This window comes from Nicotiana tabacum, chromosome 19, assembly GCF_000715075.1.
Source record: "Nicotiana tabacum cultivar K326 chromosome 19, ASM71507v2, whole genome shotgun sequence".
NCBI lineage: Eukaryota > Viridiplantae > Streptophyta > Magnoliopsida > Solanales > Solanaceae > Nicotiana > Nicotiana tabacum.
The window spans coordinates 28328197-28336019 of NC_134098.1; the positions used below are offsets into that span (position 1 = coordinate 28328197).

The 7823-nt window shown below is 37.9% G+C and overlaps 1 long non-coding RNA gene across 1 annotated transcript; it reads left to right on the forward strand.

Moving 5' to 3' along the window:
* The first annotated feature begins 1242 nt into the window (after positions 1-1242).
* On the forward strand, positions 1243-3629 carry LOC107774034 (uncharacterized). Its single transcript, XR_001645415.2, has 2 exons — positions 1243-1973; positions 3403-3629. It is a non-coding gene; the product is annotated as an uncharacterized LOC107774034 (long non-coding RNA).
* Positions 3630-7823: the final 4194 nt, after the last annotated feature.

The following is a 7823-nucleotide window of genomic DNA, read 5'->3' on the forward strand; positions in this document are numbered from 1 at the left end:
CTTTACATTTTTTAGATCTTAATTACATGTTAATTGCATTGCTAAAATACAAAATTACAAAAATGCTTTAGTTACTTTGCATTTCACATTTTAGGTTTAATTAATTAGTTTCTTTTATTTTATTTTGTAATACTAATTAATTATGTATTTAGTGTTTAAGATTTAAAAAAATTTAAAGAGTTTGATTTCGCAAAATTAGGCTTTAATTAGAATTTTTAGACTAGGTGACTAGTTTTGAAAATTAAAACAAAGGAAAAGAGGGCTGATGAGTTCAAAGGTGAAAGACCGCCGTTTTAGGCCCAAAATCGCGCTTTAGCCTACCCCATACCCTGTCCAAGTGTGGCCTCAAAGGCACCCAAAAAGGCGTAGTTCAGGAATAAAACTATGTCATTGCCAAAGTACCCATTTTAATAAAGAAAATTTGTAAAAATCCGATCCTTACACACCACCCTTAATCCTCATCGGTGTTTTAAAAGGCGTGGGACGTAAGACGGGACGTTTTACATATGCCTCAACGTGGCGTAAGCCCCGAGGCACGAGGCGTAAGCCCCATAGGTATTTAATTTTTAATATTTTATAAAATAATATAATGATAGTAAATATTTATAAACAGGTAAAATTGCATAAAAATTGAAGAAAACTATAAATATGTGAAATATATATGTGTGTGTGCGCGCGCGCGTGCGCTTCATCCCCACAAAAAACTAGTCAAACAATCTATTATACGCTACTTACAAGCAATGTTTTAAAAGGCGGGGGCTTAAGGTGGGACGTTTTACTTGATATGGGGCGAGGCGTAAGCCGGGGGAGGGGGGGCGTAAGCCCCATGGATCTTTAAAAATTTTAATTTATAAATTAATAAAATAACATAATAACACAAAAAAAATAAATTAAAAGTTAAAAATTAAATGAAAATTAAAGAAATTCATAGAAAATAAATATATAGCATGATTCGTAAGTATAACTAATGCATACAAATCACGCATAACGTCTTTAACTTTTAAATAATTAATAACTTACAATTTCTTTAAAAAAATGATCAAACTCCACATTTTACCTTCCTAAAAGTAAATAATTAATAAAATCTTATTAGTACGCTAATTAAAATATTACTCCTTCATGAATAAATACAAATTAATTTAAGATATCGAATTAATAAAAGTGTATAACAAGGAGAGACAAATGAACTAAGACACAACCAATAACAAGTGAAGATATAAATTCGCAATACTATGTCTCATTCGATGAATAGAACTTTTATCATTAATTTGTTAAAGAATTTTGAAGGTCAACAATATTAATTAGAAAATTCGACATGTGATTTGCGTTAGAACTGTTAGGCGAGCCCTAGGCATTGGGCGTTAGGCGTGTTTAGGGCGCACGGTCGGGCGCTTAGGGCGTAAGCCTCACAGAACTAAGCCCCAGGACGTTTTGCAAGTGCCCCGCTCAAGGGCGAGCCCCGAAAATGCCTTTTAAAACACGGATACTCATTCTCTCTCATCTCTCTTGGGCGGCTGAAAATCGCTTCTGCCGCCCACCGTCGTCCCTCCGCCTTCACGCTATCGTTGACCGCCGTCGGAAATCACCCCACGGCGTCAGTCCATCTCCTCATCCCTAATCCATCATCCATTTCTTCAAAAACTCACCCAAATTCCACGATTAGCGGATATGAGAATCCAAGAAAATTTGAAATTGCCCCTTTTCGATTTCTTTACCCATTTGAGGTTAATATTCAAACCAATCGACATCTCTTGATGAGTATTGTTGGTTGGTGGTGGTTACGCCCCATTGTCCATTATCGCCAGAGTCCGGCTGTTTCCTCATCGACCGGCCAGCGACGGTTTCTTTTTCCTCTGGCAAAGTAAGAGGCATTGCTACACATAGCATTGGCCCCTGAGATTCCCGCTAGTGCTTGTGTAACAATCTCCGGCTTGCTGGAATCCACCATTGTCAATCCAATTGAGTTCTAATAGGTATATTTCTCTACCCTATTTGCTTGAGACTGTTGTTTCTAGGTTTGTTGTTTCATGCCTGTTATTTCGCTGAATATGTGACTTTTAATCAAATTATCAGTTAACTAAGCCCACGTGTCATTCTTAGGTGTTAATAGTTTGTTGTTTATTGTTAATCATTGAATTGTAAATCCGTTTGAATGGATCTTTGTTTTACTTAGTCTGCAGTTAATTAGGATGGTTTATAGAATTGATCAATCCATTTAGGTTAGTTTAATTTGGGCTGTTGAAAAGATAAAGAGATTGGGTCTGGGCAGTGTGCTTGAATTATTTCGGCCCAGGTCCACTCTTACAAGTTTTGATGGGTAAAAATAAAAGGGGGTAAAAGAAGAAGGCAAGAATAAAAGAAAGAGTAAGAAACAGGGGTCTAGAGGGGCAATTGGAGAATTAAATTTGAGGAACCTTATTGTTAGCTGTCTAGGGAGCTTCTAGAAGAGAGTAGTTAGGGCTTATGTGGAATAAAACAGTACAATAGGTCAATTATCTAGGAGCTGAGCATGTAAATAACAAAATTGAGAGGGAGTAAAAAGAAGGAAAATAACAGAAGCAACAGCGGGAAAATCTGTTATAAAAGATGCCTTCCCCTCACGGGCTCTTCTCATTCATACATATTCACTCATTCATACTCATACTGTCACTCTCTCACCTTCACACATGGATATTCACAACTAGTAGCTTAAAAAATTCTGGAATTCAAATCCAGATCTAGAAAACTCAAAAAAAAGATCCAAAAGAACAAAACAAAAACAAAACAGAAGAGTTTTTCAGAAATTGGTTCGATTTTCTGTTCTTCTGCTTCATTTTCCTGTAATTCTGGTTGATACTTGAGCTGTGAAGTTGCTGATCTACTGTTCCTGTTTGGCTGAGCTGTAATTTTCTCTTACTTAGCCTTTATTTGGCATTTCTAATGTGATTCCTGCACAATCAGGTACTCACCTTTGATTTTGAATTACTGTTGTTGGCAAAATGAATTGATTCCTCTTTTTCCATGACATTATGATTTGTTACTGCTATATTTATTGAATCTCTTCTGATTTAAGCTTAGTGATGATTTGAATTCAGTTAGTTCAGTGATGAATTGTTTATGTCTGTTTGGTGTTTTGAATAATGGAACTATGAAGTCTAAGATGAAACTTCTGCTCGTTTCAAATGTTGATTTTTGTTTACATGTTTGAATACTTGCAAGGATGGATGTAATGGTTGGATGAATAGGTTAAAGCATACTGAGTTTAATAGTATGGTGAAGAGTAAAGTTGCATGCGATTAATTGCCCTATGAATGATTTATGAAATTAATGTCTGCTAATAATCTGCTCATGTCCTTATTTTGATTGCTATGCACAAATCTAGTTTGCAAGAGTATGCCAGTGACTATTTTTCTTGCAAATTAGGGAGCCTACTTGGATTAATTAAGGCATAAGGAGGCACGAATTAAACTGCTTGAGACTTGTTTGTCGTAATACTTTGGGACTGCATAATTGCAGAATGATAGCTCATAGGTTTAGCTATTAGTCATATTCGATGTAATAAATTAATTGATACATGAAGATTGTATGGGAGATCACTATAATTATTTTTTAATTATCGAATCACTGTTCCCAACAATTAGTTGTAATTAGAGTTGCTGTTCTCGTAAATTTGAAATTATGTTTTTCTGATGCAATTATTTTGCTCGTGTTTATATGTTACACTCTGTTGAAACTAAAAATTGGACCTGTACGCTAATAAATGTGGCTCAACTTTAATAGACCTCAACTTGTATAATGATGATTTATGGGCTGTTACTGTAAATTTGAGTCATGATTTTCCGTATTGACTTAGTGCTGTAATTTTAAACATGGATGATCATGTATTAATGTTTGGAGCAATTTGTAATATCCCCATTTTGTGTAATGACGCATGTGGAGTCATGCTGAAAGTTCAGGTTGTGGTGCGCTATTGGGCCTTTGTATTCGTATGCTTCTGGGCTAGACATGGTTGCGGACCCAATTTGGGGCCTGATTGTGTCACGACCCAAAATCTCACTAGTAGTGATGACACCTAACCCAACCCGTTAGGTAAGCTAATTTCCAACTATCCAATTTCAATGAAATTAATTAAAAAAAAATATCTAAAATCAATACATCTTCCCAAGAACTGGTAGTACAAATCATGAGCTTCTAAGAATAGAGTATACAAAGTGCAAATGAAATAAATACATAGTCTGTTTGAATAATACATAAACAGAGCTTATATAAATCTAAGGCTACCCTGAACAAGAGGCAGCTACAACAGGAACGCAGGTACATCTTCAAATCCCGCAATCATCGAGCATAGCAACAACAACAGCCAATATCTGCACGCAATGTGCAGAAGTGTAGTATCAGTACAATCGGCCCCATGTACTGAGTAAGTATCAAACCTAGCCGTAGGTTGAAAGCAGTGACGAGCTTCTACCAAGGTCGGGTCCAAAACCACTAGTCCACAACAATCCATAACAACATAAAACAAATAATACCAGAAGAAACACAGAGATAAAATGCTCAGCCAAATCATGATTTTAAAAATAATAGTTCTTCCTTTCAAATACATCAGTGAAAACCCAAATCGTTTGCCGAAGTTGCCAAAAATATGAATAATTTGAGAACAGTAATTTTTTCCAAAAATCATTTCAATAATAAATAATATGTTTCATTTTCCTTCCAGATAACATGCGTAAAACAAATGCATCACTATGCCCATCTGTCAACATGCGTGAGAAATCATGAATAATGTGATACCGTACATCATGAGGAAAAACACATCTCTATGCATATATGTCATATGTGCATGTCAATGCAATGTATCTCAGAGATTGTACTCATCTCACTGTCTCGCATTCTCTCACACTATGTTCAGCATACTCAATCACTCAGCGCTATACAATACCTGCTACGGCGTGCAACCCGATCCCTGTTTATAGTCGACTGCGCTCACTGGGGATGTGTACAGACTCATGAGGGGCTCCTACAGTCCAAGCGCTATAAGCACAGACAACTCACGTGCTGCACGGACAAGTCACGTGCCATAATATCAATCCCTGGATCCGCACGGTCAACTCACGTGATACGCGGACAACTCACGCGTTATGGTATCAATACCTGGATCTACACGGACAACTCACGTGCTATGGTATCAATACCTGGATCCGCACGGACAACTCACGTGCTACGCGGATAACTCACGCGCTATGGTATCAATACCTGGATCCGCACGGACAACTCACGTGCAATAGTATAATATATATAAAGCCAACATGGCCTGCTGCGGCATGCAGCCCGATCCCAAAAATATCCTCACAATTAGGCCCTCGGCCTCCCTCAGTCATCAATCTCTCCAGTCTCTCTCTCATGGGCTTACAATGTCACGAGAATAGTCCAAATATGATGATATGATGTATCAATAATTAACAACAGAGATTGAGATATGATATGCAATGAAATGAATATGACTCAGTATGAATTTTCAATTTAAAATAAATATTTTACAGCAATATGACCTCTGTGGGTCCCAATAATACTGACACATAGCCTCAACATGATTTTTAATATGCTTTTTAGCTCAATTTCTTTAACTCATAAAATCACATGAAAAATGCCAAGATCATTTAACTACAAAATTCCACAGAAACATTTATGTCACAATTTCTACAGTGCACACCCATACGCCCGTCACCTAGCATGTGCGTCACCTCCCAATAATTTACAGAATACATATATTCAGGATTTATACCCTCAACTCCAAGATTAGAAGAGTTACTTACCTCGAACAAGTCGAATCCAATGTCGAGTAAGCTAAACAATGCTCCAGAAATCCCATTATGCGTGTATCAATTCCCGAACGGCTCGAATCTAGTCACAATTAATTTGATTCACCCCACAAAATTTATAGGAATTAATTCCATATCAAAATACTAATATTTCCATAAAATCCGAAATTACGCCCCAAAAATCATTCGTGGGACCCACATCTCGAAATCCGCCGAAACTCACAAAATACGATAACCCATCCAATTACAAGTTAAACCATACTAATTTTACTCAAATCCTACTCCAAATCGGTATTCAAACTTGAAAAATTCGTTTTGTGACATTATAGAAATTTCTTCTATTTCTCTTGAAGATTCAATAATCTTACACCAAAAATGAAGATTAATTCATGGAATATAATCACAAGGGAGTTAAGAACACTTACCCCAAGTTGTGTGGAAAGTTTCCTCTCCTAAATCGCCCAAACCGAGCTCTAAAATTCGAAAATGGGTGAAAATGTTGAACTCTCGAATTTAAGGTTTTGCCCCAGCGATTTCCGCATATGCGGACAATATTTGCGCACCTGCGCATCCCCTTGTGCGAGAAAAATGTCGCATTTGCGGACTCCACTCGCCTGCCCAGTTTGCGCATCTGCGAGGAAACCATCGCATTTGCGAGGCCACATCTGCGGGAAAGACATCGCAGATGCGAAACTCCTCAGCTTCCAGCCATCTCGCTTCTGCGCGCAATCTTCCGCATCTGCGCTCACGCAGGTGCGGAATTTCCCTCGCACCTGCGACCAATGTCTCACAGTCCCTGCCCGCATCTGTGCTTGCCAGGCTCGCTTCTGCGAGCTCGCACCTGCGATGGAATTTCCGCAGGTGCGATTGCATCAGATGGCAGAAACTTCAGTTTTGTTTTTTCTCCTAAGTCCGAATTGATCCGTTAACCATCCGAAACTCGCCCGAGCCCCTCGGGACCCCGTCCGAACATACCAACAAGTCATATATCAACATACCAACTTAGTCAAACCTTCGAATCACTCAAAACAACATCAAATCATCAAATTACCCTCAGATTCAAGCCTAAGAACTTCTAAATTTCCAAATTCGGCAACCAATGCCGAAACCAACCAAACCACGTCCGAATGACCTCAAATTTTGCACACACATCACAAATGACAATACGAACCTACTCCAACTTCCGGAATTCCATTCCGATCCCGATATTATATTTTTCACTGCCGACCGAAATCGCCAAATTTCCAATTTCGCCAATTCAAGCCTAATTCTACCACGGACCTCCAAATCACATTCCGAACGTATTTCTAAGTCCAAAATCACCTAACGGAGCTAACGGAACCATCAGAATTCAAATCCGAGATCGTTTACACATAAGTCTCCGGTCACTATTTTAACTTAAGCTTTAAACCTTGGAATAAGTGTTCCAATTCCTTCAAAAACCACACTGGATCCGAACCAATTACCCCGGCAATTCACACAACAACCGTAAAGTACAATTTGAGAAGTAAATGGGAAAACGGGGTTGTAATACTCAAAACGACCGGCCGGGTCGTTATAGATTGATTCCACACTCTATTATAATTTGGGCTCAATAGTAGGCCCACAAATGCTCACAACAGACCTGGTGGAGGTCTGAACGTGAGTATTTCCTCATGTATAATTCACGATATTTTGGAACCAACTATTAACCATTTTAGTACTTAAGTAAATCTATTGGAAGCATTAATCAACTCATATAATCAACCGTTTCACATCCTTAGTTAAAATTCATAACCAATTAATCTTTCCATTAATTCAGGGCCCCCAGTTTATGATGTAAAGTATTTTTTTAAATAACATAATAGTTTTGTAGGCAACAATGGCATTTGAACTCACACTTTCACAATGTCTAAATTCACAAACTCTTGACCTTCATACGCAATCCCAAACATAGGAATAAATAACTCATGAATATGCGTAGTTGCTTTAGGCGCGCTTTAATAATTCGTCATGGTTATGGGTACGGTTCCTATGGCATAATTT